The sequence below is a fragment of the Physeter macrocephalus genome, chromosome 18 (assembly GCF_002837175.3).
Source record: "Physeter macrocephalus isolate SW-GA chromosome 18, ASM283717v5, whole genome shotgun sequence".
Lineage (NCBI taxonomy): Eukaryota > Metazoa > Chordata > Mammalia > Artiodactyla > Physeteridae > Physeter > Physeter macrocephalus.
The window spans coordinates 29,931,025-29,953,790 of record NC_041231.1 but is presented as its reverse complement, the minus strand read 5'-3'; the positions used below and the strand labels follow the sequence as shown (position 1 = coordinate 29,953,790).

The 22,766-nt window shown below is 43.4% G+C and overlaps 1 protein-coding gene across 4 annotated transcripts in view; it reads right to left on the bottom strand.

Annotated features, from left to right (window-relative positions):
• The window catches only part of PRICKLE2 (prickle planar cell polarity protein 2), a 343,425-nt gene that overhangs the window by 246,074 nt on the left and 74,585 nt on the right, over positions 1 to 22,766 (bottom strand). Inside the window, exon 2 of one of the 4 annotated variants that reach the window (XM_007101292.3) lies at positions 17,633 to 17,759. The exons of 2 other annotated variants lie outside the window; for them this stretch is intronic. The gene's annotated coding sequence lies outside the window, so the exon portion shown is untranslated. The remainder of the gene's footprint in view (positions 1 to 17,632; positions 17,760 to 22,766) is intronic. One more of the 4 variants, XM_055079949.1, reaches the window with a different exon arrangement.

Genomic DNA, 22,766 nt, shown 5'->3' with positions numbered 1-22,766 from the left:
ACTGGGCATATACCCAGAGAAAAACCATAATTCAAAAAGACACATGCACCCCAATGTTCACTGCAGCACTGTTTGCAATAGCCAGGTCAAGGAAGCAACCTCAATGCCCACTGACAGATGAATGGATAAAGAAGACGTGATACATATATACAATGGAATATTACTCAGCTATAAAAAGGGAACAAAATTTGGCCCTTTGTAGAGACATGGATGGACCTAGAGACTGTCATACAGGGTGAAGTCAGAAAGAGAAAAACAAGTATCGTATATTAACGCGTATTTGTGGAATCCAGAAAAGTAGTACAGATGAACCGGTTTGCAAGGCAGTAACAGAGACACAGATGTAGAGAACAAATGTATGGACAGCAAGGGGGGAAAGGGTGGGTAGGATGAACTGGGAGATTGGGATTGACATATATACACTACTATGTATAAAACAGGTAACTAATGAGAACCTGCTGTACAGCACAGGGAACTCCACTTGCTGTACAGTAGAAACTAACACAACATTGTAAAACAACTATACCCCAATAAAAAAAATTTTTTTTAATAAAATAAAACCCCCTTCTATGTAAATGAACCTAAGTACCCAAACAGTGATCATTTTCATCCCTGGAAAATGCAGCTTCACATACATTGACAGGATTTGAATTTAAGTGATGAACATAGTGACAAGGTTCATCCCAAGTAGGTCTTAAAGGGGAGAGACCAGTAAGAATAACACAGCCTAAAAACACAGAGCAGGCCTGGGTTGTCCGGAGTAATTACAAGAGATACTTAAGCGCCATTGCCACAGGATACAAAATTGCCTTACTAGTTTTGACAAATTTCACCAGAATACATGCATCTTTAAGAGCGCCATGATTAAAACATCATCCACAGACAGCAGGAAGAGAAAGCCACTCGATTTTCCCCTGTGGTCATGTTTTTTTAAAGAACCTTTTAAATAATACACACGACTGTAATGAGATGCTAGCCAAAGAGAGCTATGACATCGTGAACCACGGAGAAGCGCCTGTTTCTCATCCCTCCTCCACTGGGATTGTCTCATCCAACACGCAGGATATACATCTGGGCTGATCATTAAACAACGTTCAGGGTAGCTTTTCTACTGACTGTGTGGTCGCAGACTATCTTCTGCATCCTGAACTTGAACTTACTCTCAGATAAGTAAGGGGGAGAGTGTGGGTGAAGTGACCCTGACAACCAGACAGCAAGGCAAAAAAAAATCACCCGACTCAAGACCACTTGGAAGTCTGCAGCCCAGTTCCCCATTCCCTTTCTTCACTGCCCAAGAAATCTTTTCTTAATGTAAAATACCTTCCTGCTGACAAAGAGTGGGGGGTTGGGATGGGGGGCGGGGACGGGTAGAGGAAAGGCTGCTTTTCACTCAGAGAAAACTGCGAGCTCAAGAACAATACCTTCAAGTAAAGGAATCCGGACCCCCAAACCACGCATCACACCGTGAGTACATTTGGTATCTGTTTAGTCTGCGAGCCCCATGGCTACATCATAAAAGTTTAAAACCCTGCCCTGATCTAACAACTGTAAATTCTTGTGTTCGCTCAATTTAAAAACATTCTAAGGAACATTACCACAGAAAAGCTTCGGAATAAACAAAGGGGCATCTCCATGGTGCTAGGCACCCTCACCCCCGGCATGTAGAACGTCAGAGCACTGTATCCTTCGTGGGGTAGGTAATTCAGACCATCATCTACCTCACCAGCTGAGGAGACATATTTGTCTGCTCTCCAAGCACTGACACTTACTCGCTGACATTGCCAAAAAGAATGTGCGATGAAGCAAGTCTTTTACTAGATAAACATTTGGTTTTGATAAGGGAAGTTCTTTTCTTCTACTGGAAACAAACCAAAAATGCCAGTATTACACTCTTTCACAGGAGGCGAGTCTAAGAGATACACCCCGGTGCTACAGGCTTGCGGACTTAACACAGGGGAAGGCAGGTCCTGCCCTGCACAGGGAAGCCATGTTTGGGTTTGTTCTTAGAGATCTGTCTGAGTTTCCTAATTAGGAAGACGCCTGGAGAACATCAAGAGGTCAAATATTTATTTGTGGAGAAGAGGCCAGACGCGTCTAATGTGCTCTCCCAATGAGGAGGTGAGTCACTTCCGAAGGCAGCCAGGATCACAAGCTGCTGAGTTCATACATGGCTGCCAACCTCAGCAGCGGGGGCCTCCTTCCCTGAACTGTAGCATTCTGGCTCGCCAAGCCGCCTGGGGGCTCCGCATGGCACCACGGCGGGACTTCCAGTCCTTGGGAGGTCAGCTCCAGTCCCTGCCATTTCAGAAAGCCTAGGAATGTTTCTCTTCCCAAGAATTGAGGCATGAGACCAGTTGGCCTGAAAAGGTTATTACCCTGAAGAAGAGTGGGAGTCGAGGAGATAGATAGCTGAGCTTCATGAGGCTAAACCGTTTCCTGGGTGCCAGAATTATATTCCGTCACCCACAGTCGGCTCCTTTTCTGCTCTCTGCCTCTCTTCTCCTCTTCCTCCCCATCCCACCCCTACACCTTCGCATCAACCCTCTAAGTTCTTTAGAAGAAAGCAACACCATTTTCCCCTCTTGGTCTTTAATCTGTCACTAACTGGGATCAGTATTTTCCAGTTACATCAAGAGCGCCTATGTGGCTTTATAACATATGCTGACAAATCATTTGGCAAACACTTCCTTTTGTTGCAACAAACTGCACTATGGAGAACCGCAGCACTGGCAACCAAATATGTACACTCTTAATGAAGCCACGGAGATAAGAAATCCATCTCAGTGCTGACTGCAGGCTCTGGGGAGCCAGAGTCCAATGCAAAAGGAAAATAGTGATCTATTATGTAGGATAGATGTTTGCTGGAATGGTTTCCAGATGGATCCAGGAGGCTCCAGAAGAGAGGGTTACTGAAGAATTATGCAAGGTTCATGTAGAGGGTGCCGTTATGTCACCATTTATTCTGGAGGAATCTGCCCCAGCTTTATCAGTGTGGTTAAGACTTTATAGATGGGCTCCTAAAGTAGGACAGCGCATCAGAGCAACTGACGGTAAGAGATGAGGAGCACTCTGGAGAAGAGACAGTGCTTCATCTATGAACTCAACAACGATGATGGAGAACCCACAATATGTCAGGCACTGTTCTAGGCCCTTGGGCCTAGAGAAGAAAACAAAGATCCTTGCCCTTACATTTGCTGCAGGGTGGGAGGGGGTAGACAGACAAAACATAGGCCCAAAAAACAAGCATTGTGTTAGAAAGTGGTTAAGTGCTTTGCATAAAAGAAAAACAGTACGCTAGAGAGATGGGGAATCCCAGAGAGGAATGTGCTCATTTGAAATAGATTGTCCAAGGAGACCAAACAAAGACTTTAGGGAAGTAAAGGCATTCCAGGCAAAAGGAACATGCGATGCAAAGGTCCTGAGGCAGGAGCAGACACAGCATGTTCAAGGAAGAGAAACGGCCCAATGTGGCTGGAGTGGTAAGCCTGAGAGACTGCAGTGGTTTATGAGACTCTTAAGGACTGAGAGGAACTAACGGTGGGGGCAAAGGGCTGCTGATCACATGCTGACATGAGGCCATTGTAGAACTTTGGGTTTTAGACTGAGGGTGATGGGAGAGCCCACCTGGAAGGTTTTCCAAAGACCCCTGGAGGCTAGGATGGAAGCGATGCTATCACTGGAAGGCAGGCAAGAACTGAGAGTGACCAGAAATGGGATGGTGGTGGGAAAAGATCAGAGTCTGCCTATTGTTAAGGCAGAGCGCCTCCAGCACTTCCTGGTGGGCTGAGTGGGAGAGGTAAGAGAAGAGTCAAAGGTGACTCGAAGCTTCTGGCCTGAGAAGTAGGATGAATGGAACTGTCATCAACAGAGGTGGCAAAAGCTGCAGCTGGAACGGGGAGAAGACCAGAAACTCACCTTTGGACATGTCAACTCGAGACGTCTACTAGTCATCCAAGAAGAGAGAGACATTGAGAGGGTCCCTGAATACACAAGTCTGTGTCCTGGCAGAAGTCTGGACTAGAGACTCAAGGCTCCATGTTTGGGGCAGACTGAGCACCAGGAGCCACAGGAAGGGGAAGCTCAGCACCACAGCTGCCACTGTCCATACAAAGCCCCCCAGATCCAGAAGGAATTTCTGATCCTCCTCACTGTCCAGATCTGCGTCAGAACGCCCTGTAAACAAACACCACAATAGACAGAAGTGGAGAAGCAGCAAGCTCCTGTCGCCCCCCCAAATCACAAATCGGCTGAGAATCAATGAAACAGAGTTAGGAGAAAGCGTGTGTGCACCTTTCAGAGAGAACGGGGCGGATGCCTCCTGATTATTTTGGAAATTATATGGCGCTTCTAGAGAAGGAAGATAGTGAGAAAAAACAGCATGAGGTCCAGAGCTCCAGTGTGCAGTCAAAACAGGCAAAATAACCAGTTACCTGCATTAAATCCTCCCTTTACTAATCTCAACTGAAGTCACATTTCCCGCGCCTACTAAGTGTTCAGGTCTCCCCTTGAGAAAGCTCTCAGCCCTCCGCTCCGCTCTCTGGAGCTTACAGAAGTCACGTAGGAAATATCTACCTTTCTAATGCCAGAAGCACTTTATTTATGCTTCTCATAAAGCTCTTCTCATCACGTTTTTATAGATTGATGGGTGTCTAATTTGTCTTGTTTCAGGGAGATGTTAAGGCAGCTTATGAGGATACATCAAATACAAGATGACATAAATTAAAAATAGGAGCAAAAGGAAAAGAAAAATGAGGACGGGGACATGAAACGGATCCAAGAATGAGGCGAAACTGCATACCAAGAAGACGTATGGGCCACAAATTTGGCTCTAAATTTGTAGCAGCTGATGTGGAAAAGGAAAAATCATATAATTACACAACTCACTGTGTCCAAAAAGTAAAATCAGTCCAAGTGCTCTGGAAAAATTAAAACATTCCCATGGGTCCTAGATTACATCCCTCTATCTTCTTCTCTTCAGATACCCAGCTCATCCTGTCTACAGGAGCTATTCACCACATGTCTGTGGACATGTGAGTGAATACACAGGCAAATAAAGTTATTCACCCATTCACTCATCATTCATTCATCCTCTCATTCCACCAGTATTTCCTGAGCACCATCTATGTGGTAAGCACTGAACTAGGTTCTAGAGACAGGTTGGTGAACAAAAGAAACACAGTTGCTTCCCCTATGGTTCTTACATTATAGTGAAAGGATGTGAGAAAACACAAGTAAACCAATAAACAAAATGACAGACTGTCACATGCTAGGAAGAGAAGAGACAGGAGGCTGAGATTTAAATAATGGGGAGTAAGTACAGATGTTGAATGGGTGTGGTCAGGTAAAACCCACCTAAAGAGGTGAGGATGGCTGAGACCTGAAGTAAGAAGGAGGTAGCCATGTGAAGAGTCGTCAGGAGCTTCAGAAGGAGCCTGTGCAAAGGTCCTGAGGTAGAAAAGAACTCAGCACGACTGAAGTACAGCCAAATGCGGTCAGAGATCACGGTGGCTCAAACACGGTAGACAAGGCAGGAAGTGGCATGAGGTTGATGCCTGGTGGATCAGACCAGGCAGGCCGTTGAAAGCGAGGGGAGAAGTTGGTTTCATTCTAAATGCTATGAAGGGTTTGAATCCAGGGAAGGATATCCCATGTACATTTGAAAGATCACTCTGGCTGCACCTTAGAGAACAGACAGGAAGGCAGCAAGCAGGAAGGTCAGTGAAGAGCCTGCTTGTTGTCCAGGCAAGGCATGAACTAGAGGAGAAAAATAGAAAAAAGTGGGGAGGGGAAGGTTACAAACAGCCTTAAGAGGATCTGGACTCAGCAGGATGTGGCAAGTAGATAATTAGGAAGGAAATTCACAAAGGGAGGAATCAAAACCGGCCCAAGGTTTCCAGGGCAGAAGTGGCGATGAAGAGAGCGATCGCAGTGGCAGCGACGTCAGCTAACGGAAACGGAGGCCTCGTCTCTGCTGGGCTCTGTGCTAAGCACTTGGTTTGAATTATCTACGCCACCCTCTCAACAACTCTGCGTGGTCGGCACTATTATTAACCCCAATTTACACATGAGAAGAAACACAGATATGAAACGTCCAAGATCCAAGGTTCATGCTTTGAAGAATTAAGATCGTGATGAGCATGGTACATATGTGTGTTTAACACAGTTGTCTGGCACCCCCCAAACTTCCTGAATTAGAACCCAGAGGTGGGGCCCAAGCATTCGTCTTTTTCAGAAGCTGCAGGGATCACTCAGTGCAGTAGTAACTTGGGCACCCTCTGGCTGCTGAAGAGCCATAAACCATGGCATGCTGTCTGCCCAAGTTTCCAGCAGCAAAAAGTTATATTCAAAGTACAGTTAATTGCTGACAAACTGGGACTAATTATTCCTTGTTTTTGTTTTTTGCCTTCATCAAGGTCTTAAGTGCTAAAATTCAGCCAACTGCTTCTCGAGTTCTTTTAGCTGCGTGGGGGGGAGGGTGGGAAGGAAGGCGCCAGAACCGCAGGGAAGAAAGATGAAACACATTCGGCCAATTGTTCCAGGATCTCTCGTAGAAGCTCAGACCAGAAGTGGAGCTTGCAGCATATTCAAGGGTAAACTTGCAAGGTGAAGACCGTTTCCCAAATTTAGAAGTCATACTTCAGACGGTTCCAGATCAGTGGCTTTCTAGGCTTTACTAGTGTCCAAGAGAGGCAATTCTATCACCTGCTCTGGCAATGAACCTCTGTCCGATACCTCTGTCTGACAGTTTCCTGTCATATCTAACTTAAATCCCAAGAGCTGTTATTTAAACTCATTTCCTTTCCAACTGTTAGTGGATATTCAAAAGAGTTGGCCTTGATCTTCTTTGAACAATCCCTCACGTGGAATAAAATTTTTTAAAAAAATACTTTTCTGGGTTAGAGTACATAAACTCAGCAAAAAAAAAGAGAAAAAGGAAAAGGAAAATAATTACTCTCAACTTTCATTCCCAAGAGTTGTCTTCCAGAGAAATATAAATTGATTTATCACATACATATGTTAGCATCTGGAGGGAAACTAAGAACTATAATTATGATTAGAATTGTTGAATTTTGGAGCTTGGGAAGAAGAGAACAGTCCCCAAAAAAGGCATATATATTAACCATCCACTATAATTTAAGTAGGTTTTCTCATTTCAGAGTCCCAGTCATCCTACAGGAAGGGATCAACATGCCCTTCTGCAAATAGAGGAGAGAATCAAAGATGAGAACGTTTTTAAGACATAGTCACAATAACCTACTGAGCAAGTGACAGAACTCAAATTCCAAGACAGATCTAGCGGGAATTTGGAGCCACAGTTCTCCACCAGGGGGCAATTTTGCTCCCCAGGGACATTAGGAAAAGGGATGTCTGGAGACATTTTTGGTCATGCTACTGGGAAGAGGGGGTTTGCTGCTAGCTTCTAGAGGGTCGTCTAGAAACCTGCTAAACATCCCACAATGCACAGGACAGGCTCCACAGCAAAGAACTTTCTGACCCAAAATGTCAACAGGGCTCAGGTTGAGAAACTCAGCCTTGGAGAATTCTCCAGTGAAATCCTTCACTCCTGACAGATTGAAAAATGAAAGCACAAAGATTCAGGTGCAGAAAAATGTTTATACTTCTCAACTTAATAACTCGTTTGATTATCATCTTGAGCTACCCAGAGGGAGCTTACCTTCCTACAAAAGCAAAAATCTGATTCAGTTTCTTTGACATTTCATAGATCCAGTGAAAGTTCTTTTCAAAACTGTTCAAAGAATAAGTATGGTTCATTTCCTTCCAAGGCCAGAGTGAAACCTTGCTTTGAACATGTTCAACTATTACTGTCTAGTTCTTAAAGGAACAAGCTAGATTCCATTATGAAAATGTCAAGTGTTGCTACCTGGGAAATTCTTCACCCAGTGCCATTAGGAGCCAGCGGTCCAGAACCAGATGGTCTGCAACGGAATCCCAGCTCCACCATTTATTAATTGCATAACCTTGGGCAACTTACTTTAAACTTCTTGTGCCTCATTTTCCTAATCTGAAAAATGGGGATGATAAAAGATCGAACTTCGTAGGGTTTATTGTGAGGATTAAAGGAGTAAAATGCTTAGTACAATGCCTGGTGTTGAGTATTTGCTGTTGTCATTATTGTGATGATTACTAGTATTATCCTTATTCCCTTGGTGAAAGAAGAGAAGAGCAGGAAGTTTTGAATTTGAGAAAGATTTTATGAATAAACAGAAATTTTAAAAGACGTAAATTGTTCCCAAATTCAACTTTGGGTATTACAGTTTCTTAAACTTAGAAAGCAAAAAATCCCCAGATGGGGCTTCCCTGGTGGAGCAGTGGTTGAGAGTCCGCCTGCCGATGCAGGGGACGCGGGTTCGTGCCCCGGTCCGGGAAGATCCCACGTGCCGCGGAGCGGCTGGGCCCGTGAGCCATGGCCGCTGAGCCTGCGCGTCCGGAGCCTGTGCTCCGCAACGGGAGAGGCCACAGCAGTGAGAGGCCTGCGTAGCGCAAAAAAAAAAAAAAAAAAAAAAAAAAAATCCCCAGATGGATCACAGATACAACAGGCCCTTTGCACCTCCTCCAAGGGCTAAATGTGCCACAAATGTCTAAATAAACAAACGAACTCCCTGAGCACTTACTGTGCTCCAAGCACTACGTGATGCCTCACATCACGACACCTCAGTTACTGTTTCTACTGCCACGAAGTAGGTGCTTTTTTATATCTTCCTTTTACCAATGCGGAAAGAAAAATTTACCAAGATTAAGGCCCAGGCCCAAGGGGACTCAGCCAGTTTACAGCAGCACCTGGACTTGAATGCAGGTGCATTTGACTCTAACCTCCGTGTTTAACCATTGAGTTCTATCACCTCTGCCTGTCTTTTAACCTGGGAACAAAAGCACAGTGGGACCTGAGTATGCACAACGGTGAATCAGTTTCCCTCTAATGGACTTGAGCCACATACACCGTTCTTGAATTTTTTTTTTTTTTTTTTTTGGCTGCCACATTTTCTATCTAGGCTGTCCACTAAGTGCTAGAGCTTGAGGAAGCCTAAATAAAGCACATGCATCCAAGGACACCTGCTGAGATGCCTTCTGGAGAGCATCTGGTCTGCCTGGGCCCTGGAGAACAAGGCCACATTCATCTTGGAGGCTCCAGAATAACATCGCTTATACAAACGGTGGCTCCTGGGAGACTGCCTGCATGGGAGTACTTAGTCCGTGGCCGAGAGAGATGGCTCGGATAATATGCACCCCTTCTCCCAAGGCCAGGTGTCTCCACCAGTGGGGAATTCTGCTCCCCACAGGAAAGCCCACACCACCACCCCTTTTCAGCTCTCCCAGTGACACCTCTGTGGATGAACATCTGATGTTTAAAGCCAAGGTTGCAGGGACTTGGCAGTCCTGGCCCGGAATCCTAGAAGGACACTTAAAAAGCAGAACTGGCCTTGGAGCACTTTCACAAGTTAGAACTGGTGTGTCTTCCAGCCACTGCTGAGTACACAGGTCACAGAGCATCTGCGAATTCCGTGGGGTTCTAGGAAACTCACAAATTCTAAGTACAATTTCCAAAGCACATAGCTGATGCCAGGCTCAGATGCCAAGACTGAAAAAGTATGGAAAGAACAGGGTATTTCTGTTTCCAGATGGCACATAAAACAGTGGAATGGGGTTTGAAGGAGACATTCTCTGGCACAGAACCTTTTCTGTCTTTTCAGCACAACACAGGATGAGGGCTCGAGAGGCCCCAAACATTGTTAATGGGTATTGCTCCCTCTATCTTATACTATATTCTTATTATTTTATTGTTTTGAAATAACTTCTCTAATTATATCCTCAATGCCTAAAACTCAAAAAGAAAATACCCAAAGGCACAGAGTCATATGACATAAAAATCATGCATGGGCTTCCCTGGTGGCGCAATGGTTGAGAATCCGCCTGCCGATGCAGGGGACACGGGTTCGTGCCCCGGTCCGGGAAGATCCCACGTGCCGCGGAGCGGCTGGGCCCGTGAGCCATGGCCGCTGAGCCTGCGCGTCCGGAGCCTGTGCTCCGCAACGGGAGAGGCCACAGCAGTGAGAGGCCTGCGTAGCGCAAAAAAAAAAAAAAAAAAAAAAAAAAAATCCCCAGATGGATCACAGATACAACAGGCCCTTTGCACCTCCTCCAAGGGCTAAATGTGCCACAAATGTCTAAATAAACAAACGAACTCCCTGAGCACTTACTGTGCTCCAAGCACTACGTGATGCCTCACATCACGACACCTCAGTTACTGTTTCTACTGCCACGAAGTAGGTGCTTTTTTATATCTTCCTTTTACCAATGCGGAAAGAAAAATTTACCAAGATTAAGGCCCAGGCCCAAGGGGACTCAGCCAGTTTACAGCAGCACCTGGACTTGAATGCAGGTGCATTTGACTCTAACCTCCGTGTTTAACCATTGAGTTCTATCACCTCTGCCTGTCTTTTAACCTGGGAACAAAAGCACAGTGGGACCTGAGTATGCACAACGGTGAATCAGTTTCCCTCTAATGGACTTGAGCCACATACACCGTTCTTGAATTTTTTTTTTTTTTTTTTTTGGCTGCCACATTTTCTATCTAGGCTGTCCACTAAGTGCTAGAGCTTGAGGAAGCCTAAATAAAGCACATGCATCCAAGGACACCTGCTGAGATGCCTTCTGGAGAGCATCTGGTCTGCCTGGGCCCTGGAGAACAAGGCCACATTCATCTTGGAGGCTCCAGAATAACATCGCTTATACAAACGGTGGCTCCTGGGAGACTGCCTGCATGGGAGTACTTAGTCCGTGGCCGAGAGAGATGGCTCGGATAATATGCACCCCTTCTCCCAAGGCCAGGTGTCTCCACCAGTGGGGAATTCTGCTCCCCACAGGAAAGCCCACACCACCACCCCTTTTCAGCTCTCCCAGTGACACCTCTGTGGATGAACATCTGATGTTTAAAGCCAAGGTTGCAGGGACTTGGCAGTCCTGGCCCGGAATCCTAGAAGGACACTTAAAAAGCAGAACTGGCCTTGGAGCACTTTCACAAGTTAGAACTGGTGTGTCTTCCAGCCACTGCTGAGTACACAGGTCACAGAGCATCTGCGAATTCCGTGGGGTTCTAGGAAACTCACAAATTCTAAGTACAATTTCCAAAGCACATAGCTGATGCCAGGCTCAGATGCCAAGACTGAAAAAGTATGGAAAGAACAGGGTATTTCTGTTTCCAGATGGCACATAAAACAGTGGAATGGGGTTTGAAGGAGACATTCTCTGGCACAGAACCTTTTCTGTCTTTTCAGCACAACACAGGATGAGGGCTCGAGAGGCCCCAAACATTGTTAATGGGTATTGCTCCCTCTATCTTATACTATATTCTTATTATTTTATTGTTTTGAAATAACTTCTCTAATTATATCCTCAATGCCTAAAACTCAAAAAGAAAATACCCAAAGGCACAGAGTCATATGACATAAAAATCATGCATGGGCTTCCCTGGTGGCGCAATGGTTGAGAATCCGCCTGCCGATGCAGGGGACACGGGTTCGTGCCCCGGTCCGGGAAGATCCCACGTGCCGCGGAGCGGCTGGGCCCGTGAGCCATGGCCGCTGAGCCTGCACGTCCGGAGCCTGTGCTCCGCAACAGGAGAGGCCACAACAGTGAGAGGCCCGCGTACAGAAAAAAAAAAAAAAAAAAAAAAAAAATCATGCATAATCCCACCGCCAGGATCACCCCTCTTAATATTTCAGTTTATATTTATTTCTAGTAATTTTTCCAGGAGCACATTAAAACAAAAAAATGGTTTAAATGACACCTTCTATAATGTAGGCTTTCCCCATTTAAGAGCATATCACAGACTCTTATTTTTTTAAATATACTGTCATACATATAGTTTCTTTAGGTATTTAAAATAATCCTCTGATCTGCACAGATTACGACACCAAGACCAAGTAGTAATGAGGCAACCTGGCCAAGCAGCCACAGATAACACTTAAATAAATGGGTGTGGCTCTGCTGGAACAAACCTTTAGGGGTACTGAAATTTGAATTTCACATAATTTTCAGGTGCCACAAAATATTATCCTTGTTTTTATTTCTTTCTAGCCATTAACAAATATAAAAACCATTCTTAGCTAACAGATGTTACAAAAAGAGGTACTGGGCCAGATTTGGTCCTTATATCACTGGTTCTGACCCCTGACCAAGAACACTGATATATCTGTTTTTGTTCCTAAATGCTTCTTTCTTTATAATCCTTTTGTTGTCCTTTCTTGAACTATGGAACAAATTGGCCAATGCCAGTGATACTTTCATGTCTTAATGGAATGATAGCAAATGACTGAAGAGACTTTAAAAAATTAGCCAGATACTGGGGCCAACAACTGAAAAAATACGAGCTTGAGGAGACATTAATTCCACAAGCTAATGCTGGCTGAACACTTACCATGTGCCAGGTGCCAAGCTAAGGGCTAAAGATTTAATCCACATATTAGTAAGGTTAGGAGAGGTCATGCCATGACAATAAATGATCCCAGCAGCTCATTGCTTATGATCCCACAGGTTGAGTAGCCCCACATGCTGCATGGCCACTGGCTGCGGCTCTGCCCCATGGTTTCCATTCCTGAATGCAGGCTGATGGAGCGGCTTTTATCAGGAGCATTGCCAGTATTCTGGCAAAGGGTAAGGAAAACAAGGCAAACCAGGCTGGAAAGTGACACATGTCCTTTCACTCAAAATCCACTAGCTGAAGCACATTAAATGGTCATGCTGGAGATCAACAGAACAGATATATAAATTCCTCTGGGGGTGCAGGGGAGGCAAATACTTGTGAAAATAATAGAGTCTACAACAGTTAACTTACTGTATCCTCATAACAATCTCTTGAGACATGAATTATTTTCCCCATATTCCAGATGTAGAAGCTGAGACCCAGAGAGTTAAGTTTGCTAAGGTCACATAGCTGATATACAGAACTGGCATGTGACCCCAGATGGTCTAACTTCAGAATTTATACTCAAATCTCTACACTCGCCTTCTGCAAACACCAGACAGATGTACTAACGCAAAAGTCATCTACCAATAGCTATTTACCCAGATCGGTAACTATTCCATTGACCAAAATGAGGGGACCATGACCCCAGTATGCCAGACATCATGACAAAGGTTATCTAAGCTGTGCGTACCAGACACTGAGAAAGATATGCTCCTTCCTGGAGGTAAAGGTAATTAACTGACCCAAACAGATAAGACTTGGAATACCATCATTTCATAAACAAAATCAATGAAATAGAACTCAAATGCATTTGGAGTAATTTTGTTTTAAAACAAGAACGCCCTAACTTTTACAATGAAAGGACATTGGCATATCCAAAGAAATATATAACAAATTCACGATTTATTGTGATGGCATTTCGGGGAGCTCTGCATGAACCAAATATTGGACAAAAGAAGAACAAAGAGCAGAGAGAAACCCACCACAGACCTGCACCTGGGTGGTACATGCCTCCATCTATCATAACAAAGAATGCCTGATGATTCATCATTAGGACCAACACCCAAAACTTTATAGACATCTAATGATCTCACGTGGTCACACAGGAAACATCTCACTGTTTTTGCGCATTTTTGTTTTCAGATATGGCTTTCAGTTACTTCTAAAGTAACTTCTAAAGGGGGAGGCTGTGGCTCTTTGAATTCTATCATTGCTGTGGCTGAACTATAATCATTCAGGAACTGGCTGTCCCGTTTGTGCATGATCCAAAAGGTTGAATTTTTCTCTCAGCAGAGAGCTAATGTAAGGAAGGGAGGCAGGTCAGACGGGACAAGCAGCGAGCCACACAGCAATGCCCCACCTGAAAGGGGCCTCGCTTACTGAGTGACAACCAGCCTTGCAATGCTGTGAGCCCAAAGCAAAACCGCCAATTTGTGAACATTAGCAACTGATCCCATTCTTAACGAAAACCTATCCAGGCCAACAAACACATCGAGGCAATGCTGCTCATGGCCACCATTTTCTATCACTGTTTTGGGTTACTTGAGGCTTGGGATGTTTTGTGAATTTCACTGATTCTAGTAGTAAAAGAATTGAAAGAACACACATGAGAGTTAAGAGCTCAAATCTGCAAGTCAGCTAGATCTAGACTCTACGCTTGACCCTGACACTTACCAGCTAGGTGACTTTCCATGACCCCTTAGCCTCTCTAGACCTCTGTAAAATGGGTATAATCCGTATCACCACCTCTCAGGAGAGCCATGAGGATTAAGTGTGACAGGGCAGGATACATCATAGGACAGACAATTTTATCAATACACTTATTTTCACCTCTAACTATTTATGGAGCTATTAAAGCCTCTTCCTACATCTCCGAAAAGATCCTCATGAGGTGACGTGATCAGGTACACAACCACAACTCATGGAAGCCTTAGCTATGGCCAAGAGACGCACGCTAACCCAAGGGATACCAGCAGAACGAGAATTGGTTCCTTCTCGTAGAAAGTTCAGAAGATCTCCAGATAACCCATCGTGGGCCACAAAAATCAAAGGAATTAAGGGACTTTGGAGACCATTTTTCTTTGTCTCTTCGTCTTTTGTTGTTTTCTTCCAGTTTTACTGAGGTGTAACCGACATACAGCGCTGTATAAGTTTATGGTGTATAGCACAATGATGGGACTTACGTATATCGTGAAACGATGATCACAATAAGTTTGGTGAACATCCACCATCTCATAGAGATACAAAATTAAAGAGGCAGAAAAAAATGTTTTCCTTGTGATGAGAAGAACTCTTACGATTTACTCTCTTAACTTTCATGTGTGACATGCAGCAGGGTTAACTATCTTTATCACGCTGTGCATTACACCCCTAGGACTTACTTATCTTATAACTGGAGCTTTGCACCTTTTGACCCCCTTCGTCCCATTCCCCCTCCTAGCACCCCACCTAAGCCCCGCCACTGGGAACCACAAATCTGATCACTGGAGATGATTTTTTCAAACCCCTAACTTAGGGATGAGGAAACTGAGTGAGGCCCGAGCAGTTGAGGGTCATCCAAGGTTACAGCAAGACCCACAGGCCAACAAGCTGTTGTGATCTGATGCAACAACTTCCCCTCCGTACTACCAGGTACCACCTAGGTGACATCTACAGTCTGCACTGAGAACTAAAATCATGGACCCACCTAACTCTCGGTTTCAAAGCCACACTTGTCCGCTATGTCCAAGACAATCACCTGAAACAAAGGTGTGACACAAAGAGTTCACGGGGACAACTTTCCCTCCCTTCCTTCCTTATTTAAAAAATATATCCCACTCCCCAAATAAACAAGTCACTCTGTGTAGCTCCTGCATTTTTAATAGCCATTGTTTGTAGATTTCCCTTGGCATGTTCATGGCATCTCTAGCACCATTTCATATAGTCCTTTCCAAGGTATCGTGAGTCCAGCGTGTTCATGAGACCATGAAATTATGACAGAAGGAGGAGGAGGATTTCTCCATCTTTCTCCCTCTGGCCAGCAAGTTCAAACTGTGGGACGCACAGCGGGGCTCACTAGTCCTCATTGGGAGAAACTCACACTCCACTGACAGCCGGAGGAAGCAGCTCTCAATACTGTCATCAACTGATGTATATGTAAAAATAAAAATACTTCTAAGACAAATACAACTGTAGTAAGTCAGTGCTGATATATAATTGGCACTTAATATTAATTGGTTAAATAAATGCTGAACAGAGCAGAATTAAACAAGCTAAGTATACACAGAAGTTTTTTTTTAAAAAAGGTAAAGAAGGGCTTCCCTGGTGGCGCAGTGGTTGGGAGTCCGCCTGCCGATGCAGGGGACACGGGTTCGTGCCGCGGAGCGGCTGGGCCCGTGAGCCGTGGCCGCTGGGCCTGCGCGTCCGGAGCCTGTGCTCCGCAACGGGAGAGGCCACAGCAGTGAGAGGCCCGCGTACCGCAAAAAAAAAAAAAAAAAAAAAAAAGGTAAAGAAAATTCCACTACCCAGACAGAATAATCATTAACATTTTGATATAAATCCTTTGTCTTTTTTTCTTACATGTATTATTTGAAAAAATGAGAAGCAAACTAAATACACTTTTACTAACCAATATATCATAAGAATTCCCCATATCATAAAAATCTTAGTAAACATCAGTTTTAAAGGATACTATTTCAACAGAGTAATATTCCAGCCCATTGCTAGAATGTTCCATAACCTTACTACTATTTATTTCCAATTTGCATTTATGAAAATAAACATTGTTATAAATACCCAAGTGATACACTTCTTTTTTAAAAAAAATTATTATTTCCTTAGTAAAAACTCCTGGAATTTCACTGAGTCAAAGGGCATGAACATTTTTCAGGCTTTCCATGATATCTTGCCAGAGATTTTGAACTAATGTGTATTCCCAAGAGCAGTGCCTATCACCCACCACCCTTCAACATTAAGTACTGGAATCTCAAAAAAAGGCTTTGTTACTTAATTGGTAAAATGCTACCTCATTTTTGTTTTAATTTCTACTGCTTACTGCTGATGAGCTGAACTTCTAAAATCTCCATTTGCCAGAGGCTTCTGTGCACTTTCTGTTCATATCATTTGCCCATCTGGAAGGTACTTTAAAAGCAAACAGTCATAATTTGGGACAAAGAGAACAGGGTCAGCCGCCCCCCCACCCCTTTTTTTTTTTTTTCCTTTACTTCATCTTCTTACTGCTGACCTAACACTAATAAGTGAACATTAATGGCAGAGAATCCATTCCCACCTAGAGAAGAAAGACCTGCCTCTTCCTTCCCATTGAGGCCACAATTACTGCTGGACTGCTTGCCCTCTGCTGTCCTTCCCCTCACCCCTTAGTAGCCAGAGTCCACAGAGGCCAGTGGGACAAGGAAGCTACACGAGCTCCGAGAGGGACAGAAACTGAATTCCTGCAAGAGGCACCACTGAGAACCACCTCCAATAACAGCTTTCAATTAGAAGAAACATTAGAGATCTGTCAAAACCGATTTCAGCATCCATCACTTCCCCTAATCTGCTTCTCAAGAGGCATGGAAACTGCTGCTACAAGTAGCTAGCACACACCATGCTGATATGCCCACCTAGCAAGACACCTCAGGAGGCTTCTCATGAAACATGACAGCAACTGAGCACGGAGGAGGTCGCTGGTGTGAGGAGGAAAGGACCACCCTGCAACAGAGCTGGGCGTTAATCTTTGGAAACGTTTCTGTGTGGGGGAAACTAACTAGGCACAGAGTGAGCACTTGAGTACTTGAGCTCTGCAAAATCACAGAAACGTGGTGTTCCAGAGGCAGCAGAATAAAGAATCCAAAGTTCAACGTGCAAGATTAGAGACCTGCACTAGCATTTCTAAAATCCATCTAGCAACACGCCTCAAAACAAACATCTTCACTGTGAATGATAAACAAGAAGGGACTGTTTTTCGCAGCATGGCTGGGACGAACTGGACATGCTCTGCAACAACTGAATCTAAGCTAATTTGCCTTGAAGGGTCCACTGTTCTCTGGAGTGAAAATCAACAGGGACTTTCCTTCACTTTGGTGTGAATGTTATTAACAAAAGCCTATTTAGCCTATTTGATTTTTTAAATTCATAAACCTAATACCACAAAACATTAATTGAGCTTACCTTACCTTGCAGGCACTGTGTCATAAAGAGACAGGTAAGTACTGGATCAGGGCCACCAAGCACCATGTTGCTACAGTCCCTCTGTACCTAGATGTCACCAGCCAATGTGGTGGGCGTTTGGCTGAGGCTGAAATGAAACAGAATTTCCCTTGTACCTTCTGTACTTGGATACTTACAGAGCTGACCAAAGATCAGCCTTTAGGGGAAGTAATCAAATCCAGTGATCAAGCTAACTGGCATAGGCAGTCAGGCAGACAGGACTGGATTTAATTCCCAGCTCTGTGCTGACGGGTTGTATGACAACGGGCAAGTTACTTACCCGCTCTTTGAGCAAATAAGCTGTTAGCAAATGAGTTCAAATCAGACTATCTGAATAGCATCTGGGACATAGAAACGATTGAATAAATTATTATTATTACATTTTCTCAATTTTATAATAAACACTTAATGTCCATCAACAGATGAATGAATAAAGAAGATGTGGTATACATACACAAGGGCATACTACTCAGCCATAAAAAAGAACGAAATAATGCCATCTGCAGCAACATGGATGGACCTCGAGATTATTATACTAAGTGAAGTAAGGCAGACAGAGAAAGACAAATATTATATATCACTTATATGTGGAATCTAATTAAAAAATAGTACAAATGACCTTATTTACAGAACAGAAACAGACTCACATAGAAAACAAACATATGGTTACCGAAGGGGAAGGGGAGGGAGGGATAAACTAGGTGTATGGGATTAACAGACACACACTACCATATATAAAATAAATTAAACAACAAGGATTTACTGTATGGCTCAGGGAACTATATTCAATACCTATAATGGAAAAGAATCGGAAAATAAAGAATACAGATATATACATATACATGTAGAACTGAATCACTGTGCTGTACAGTTGAAATTAACACAACATTGTAAATCAACTGTATGTCAATAAGATAAACAAATAAATTAAATCAACACTTATTCAAACTCAAGCTACCCCTTGAAGGTTCAATTGTGAAGATTAAATAAAACTTGTAAAATGTTCATCATGGTACCTGGCCAAGAGTAAGTGCTCAATAATGGCAGCTATTGTTTTTAATTAATGAAAAGCTTCAGAATTAAAAAAAAACCTGTATATAGTATTAACTGCATTTCGTATTCTGTAAAGAGAACTGTATATATATTAAAAAGCTTCAGAATTTAAACAGAACTGGATATAGAACGGTTCTAATCCTGAATTTACTATCACTCACCCTGTGACTTTATTTCAACTTGCATTTGAGAATCTGGCATTTGTGAGCAAATGCTTAGGATGTCACACAGGTCATTTAAAACTATGGTATCAGTTGTTTAAAATAAAGTCAAAACCACATTTTAAAAGAAATAAGAAGGAAAACAAACAACAGAACTGGTAAGGAAACCTACCATATGCTGAGATGGCTACAGCAAAAGTGGCCAGTTCCCAATGAGAAGAGGAGGTTGACACCATTCCATGCACTGTATCAAACCCAGTCTTGGAGAACCATCATCATGATGGCTCCATGACCTTAAACCCATCCCAGGAGAAACATTATCATGGTGGTTTCTTAACCCAAGAACTTAACGATACTCATAAACCTGAAAGCTCTTTTCAGAGGGCAGGGGATACAAATTCTGCCTTGCAATTATTGCCAAATTGTGCTCTGAAATGGCTGCAGTAAAGTTTTGCATACGGAGTCTGAATTTCAACTCTTTATCCCCAAGATCCTAGAAGGCAGACACTAATATATTGCCATTTTCTAGATGAAAAAAACGAAAGCACTGGGAAGTCATATAACTTACCTTTCTCATATAAGCAGGAAGTGGTAATACTGTGAAGCAATACTAGGCCGCCTACATGTGTGAATGCATCTGAATGTGAATATTTGTGTGCTTTAGATCAAGTGGAGAGAAGAGAGCAAGTTTCTGTGGTCAATAGGAAGCAGTGAATGCATGGATTCTTTATGTACAAGAAAACATATGCCACACAAGCCACAGGAGCTTCTAGACCAGTGGTTCTCAACCTCTGCTATTTACTAGAATCTGTGGAGACCTCTGAAAAATCCCCATGACCAGGCCACAGTCACACTCTCTGGAAGGAGGTGTGACCCAGGCATCAGTATTTCTTAAAACTCCCTGGGTGATTCCAGTGTGCAGCCAAGTTTCAGAAACACTGAGCATGAAGGTATTATTAACGCATCTGCTATTAAATTTGAAACAACCTAAACATCCAATACCCCCCATAATATGTGGGATATTATGCAGGTATTTAAAATGGTAACTGGTAATACTGGAAGCATGTAGAAATCTTGATGATACAACATCAAGTGAAACGGGCGGGGTTGAATTTTGACTCCAGTAGGCAATCCAAAGCAGAATGTTGTCTTTTCTGTGGGTCCTGCATGACCTCAGAGTTCCAAGCTCAATTCTCCAGCCTACTATCAATTCTACAAGCCAGTAACAATGCTTCCCAAAAATTCTTTTGGTGTTCTTTTTTTAAAAATGAAGTATTTATCAAATTTTCCATGAACTATTATTATAAGTGGGTAAAAATACGCATGTGAATAGACACAGGAAAAGAAAATGGGAATATATATACTACTATGGCATGTCACCATATAACATGACATCTCAGTAAGAGCACTAAAGAGAATATATTTACTAACTTTTAGTCAAGCTCATTAGGCAAATGCATCCGTAATAACTGTTGCAAGCAAACATCATCAACGGAAGCTAAAATTGGCAGGCAAGAGAACAATGACAAACAGAGTATGTGCATCCTCTCCAAGTGTCTCCCCTTAAGACATGCATTATTTACAAAGGGAAAAATAGTAACTTTACAGTGGAGAAACCTGGCAGACAGTACCTTAAACAAGTGGTCAAAACTAGCATCATCGATACTAAGACATGTTGATATCATGTACTTCCTGATAAGATGCACTGAAAAGAACACAGCATCACTTCAGTGGTCTTCTACTCAAAAAAAGCATACCTCAATCTAATCATGCAAAAATATCAGACAAACCCAAATTGAGGGATACTCAAATAAATGACCAGTTCCATTCAAATATGTCAAAGTCATGAAATATAAAGACTGAGGAATTGTCACAGATTAGGGCTGTAGACAATAAGAAGACATGGAAACCAAATGCAACGTGAGATCCTGGAAAGGATCCAGGACCAGGAAACAAGGACATTAGTGGGAAAGCTGGTGAATTTTGAATAAGGTCTGTGGTTGAGTTAATAGTATTGTGTCAATGTTAATTTCCTGGTTGTGATGATTGTACAATGATTTTTTTAAGGTAGTAGCCTTAGGGGAAACTGGGAGAGGGGTACACAGGGACTCTTTGTACTAATTCTGCAACTTTCTATAATTTTAGATTATTTCAAAAGAAAAAGCTTTCAAATATGAGTGAAGTTCAGTTGTTTAAAAATAAATATTATTATGAGTGTTAATATTTTCTTCCCTCCCGCACTCAACCCCCATGTGTGTATACTTCAGAGATTAAAGAATGGTGTCAAGGAAGGCCGGGGAAGATTATTAAGACCCTTCTGGGTAGAGGAGGTGAGCTGAGCCTTGAACCTGGGCAGTTTAATTCTTACACCTGCCCTGAGGGGCATATTAAGAAATGCAAGGACCCAGGCAGGATGTCTGCCCCCAGCGGGAGTTCGGGTAGGTGGGCACCACCTGAACCAGCTTTTGTGACCCCAGGGAGAGCTGCAGCCACCCCCTGCCTCCCCAGGGGACCCTCCAAGACCAGCAGAAATAACTAACCAGAGACTTATGGCCCAATAATGTTCTAACCGCAAACAAGATGTGATGGAAGTTTGGTGCCAATGATCGTGATAACCATCTCTGAGAATAGAAGACTACCCTCTTCCCAGCAGGCATCCCCTTCCTCTTTTTCCTGTATTATCTCTGAACAAAGCCTGGGGAGTCAGGAGTTGGTTCTTTGGGACATGAGTCCACCTTCTCCCCAGGACTGTTGGCATCCTCAATAAAGCTATCTTTCCTCCTAGTCCCCCCTACCCCCAAAAAAGAAACGTAAGCCTTTAATAACAGAATGACTTCTGGGCAACTAATTATGTGTAGTCAAAACATCCCTGGGTTTTGAGTCAAACGTACGGACACAAATGCACATGCATTGGCACCAATACAATATAACTTTGTGATCTTGAGTCAATCACTTACTATCTGTAAAAATGGAGACAAACTTTCTTTTTATTTTTTTGCGGTACGCGGGCCTCTCACTGTTGTGGCCTCTCCCGTTGCGGAGCAGAGGCTCCGGACGCGCAGGCTCAGCGGCCATGGCTCACGGGCCCAGCCGCTCCGGGGCATGTGGGACCTTCCCGGGCCGGGGCACGAACCCGTGTCCCCTGCATCGGCAGGCGGACTCTCAACCATTGCGCCACCAGGGAAGCCCAGAGACAAACTTTTTTAATCCACATGATTCTTGGGAGGATGAAGTAAACAGATGTGCATGAAAGCATGCAGTAAATAGTAAAGTCCTGTTATAAAACGGTTATTAAAATTACCAAGAGTAACAATAGTATCTACCTAGCCAAGATAATTCTGGCGTTTTCACTCCCAAACCACAACCACAGCATCCTAGCATCTAATGCATCTCATCCCATATGGAAGCAAATCTGTCTTGCCTTCTGCCTGAACTTGGAGCCTGGGGCCACCAGTCTTCATGTGTGGTCATTATTAAGCACCATCTGTCCTGAGTTAATATAACTCCTCCTTAGTTTTAACAATGAACACAGGCTGCACTAGTGAAAGCATAAATAGATACAATATGAAGGAAGACTTTGTCTTTCTGTTTATTACTTCGGAGGGTGGCATTCACCTCCTAGCAATTTAGGCATCTAACTTGTGTGATAAAATGTCTTTTGAACACTTTTTACAAGGAATTAGATTCAATCAAGTTCTCTTCTTGCTTAATTCTCCTCAGCAAACGAGATACTAAAAAACCAGTAAGAAGCTGGGCTTTGTTTCAAATCTTTTTCTTCTGCTGCACATATATTCCCTGAAGTCACTCTACCCCTTCCCTCCATAAAAAGCCCTAACAATTGCTATGCTCATTATCTCCGGTGGAGGTCATTTTTCTTATCG